This window comes from Pseudophryne corroboree, chromosome 11 (assembly GCF_028390025.1).
Source record: "Pseudophryne corroboree isolate aPseCor3 chromosome 11, aPseCor3.hap2, whole genome shotgun sequence".
Lineage (NCBI taxonomy): Eukaryota > Metazoa > Chordata > Amphibia > Anura > Myobatrachidae > Pseudophryne > Pseudophryne corroboree.
In genome coordinates this window covers 320,884,620-320,886,749 of record NC_086454.1, presented here as the reverse complement: position 1 = coordinate 320,886,749, position 2,130 = coordinate 320,884,620, and positions in this window count along the sequence as shown.

Genomic DNA, 2,130 nt, shown 5'->3' with positions numbered 1-2,130 from the left:
TGAACTTCATATTAAATCGGTGACCCTGGGATTCAGTAGGTTCTAGATCACTGGGTTATTTTGGCTCAGTGGAGACCAGTACTAGCAAATTCATGTGTGATATGATAGCCAGGGGCGATATAACAGAGGAGGGGGCCGTGTGCACCTCCAGGTGGGCCCCTTCCTCTGCACGGCACGGTAGTCTACTGTACATGTGCAGGTCTCCGGAAACATGGCGCCCACCATGTTCCAGAGACCAATTTAGGTATTGCGTATGCATGGTGCCCATTTCAGCTGTGCTTTTTGCCACGAGAGCAGCGCTCAGCACTGGACTCCAGAAAGGTGAGTATTTGAATATGGATGCAGTGTGTGCCTTGTGGGCCCCTCTGGCATCAGGGGCCCGTGTGCACTGCACACATTTCACCCATTATACACATTATACACATTACATTATACACATTATACATATTACATTATACACATTATACACATTACATTATACACATTATACATATTACATTATACACATTAACACTTAAACCCCGTATGGACGAAGCCTTACCAGGTGAAACTCGTCGATCGCGGAGAAATCGATTCCGCTCCATACAGCGCCCAGTAGCAAGGAAGAACAGAGCCGAATGAACACAGGGATTCTGGAGGGGGGTTTCCAAATGTTTAAGTTTAAAGGGATTGTAGGCAGCCCATGAAGGATGCATAATTAGCATGTACTGTAACAACTAATAGTCTGCCCGGCCGCGTGAGTCAGGCATGTACACTAATGCATGCGCAGCTGCCATCCCGTACGCAGTTCCTGTGTGGCAGTATGCTAATGAGAGGCCCACCAGCGGCCTCGCTAATATCTGCATCTGTGTGCACACACAGGGAGTAACCCTATGGTCACGCAGAATGGCCGCTGGAACTGAGATGCTGGCGCCATGTTTTCTGCGTACGAGATTGCAGATGTAGGCTGAGACATGCCACGAACACTGTTGTACACTGTTACCCCCTCACCCCTGATTACGATGTGAAGCGCGGTCCCGTGGGTGGAATGTCGATGCCAGTTGTCCTAATGTATGGCCAGCATTACTCTCTAACTGCTTATATTTAGGGGGCGCCATTTTTTTATTTGCCCTGGGCACCATGAACACTAGTTGCGCCTCTGACCACAAAACAACTTTGTGCACTAAGTAAGGATTGCAGATTCTGCTGCATTCCTCACAATCGCATGCTGGGGGCGGTCCATCACAGGGCAAGGCCACCCAGCATGCTACCCACCGCCCGCCTGCCTGCGACCACGCTGTAATTGTGATCCCATGCCCCTATATTTTGCCTACGGCGTGCACTTGCCCTATTTTAGATATGGGGGTGCACCAATTCTCACTCTGGCACAGAGCACCAAAATGTCTAGTCACGGCTCTACAAACACTAACCCTATCTCTGGCCTTAATACACTAACCTCTGACCACAATCTAACCCCAAACCTCTACATAATCATAATCCCTAACCCTAATACCTTAAGACAAACTAATAAACCAAACCTAATATACTATCCAGGGCTGGATTAAGCCCTCAGGGGGCCCAGGGCACCATTTTAAAGTATATGCTCCAACTGCTCAATTTAAGTAGAAAACAACAGGCCCCCAAACCCCTCCCCCCTCCTTTTACCCCATCACTGTGTCCAGTCCCTGTGGCATGCTGTATTGCATTAGGCATGTCATTGCGCTGGCGCTTTTCTGTATGTCCATGCCACCGAAGAGCCGGGTATCCCAGCAGGAAAACCACCGGCCGGGCTCACTGACAGTCTGAGTCAAAGACTCCATTTTTTTTAAAGGTCCCCTCTGCCAAGTTAAGGGTGTTGTGGGGGCCACAGAGATATCAGTGTACTGGGTCCCAAGATTTCTGTTGCTGGCCCTACCCTAACCCAGACCCCTAAATTTACCCTAATGCCTGCAGTAAAATTCTATGTTTCTATGTATATAGTGTATTGCAAGAAAATATCTGCGAATCCAACGTTACCGTAAGTGTGGTATATATTTGCACTTCTTTGCAGGGTGAGAACTTCTCCCATAATTGAATTCAGCCCTATGAATAGAGGTTGTGTGATCCCTGTGCAGCAGTCACAGAAATGGTTAATCTCTGCAATCTTTCATT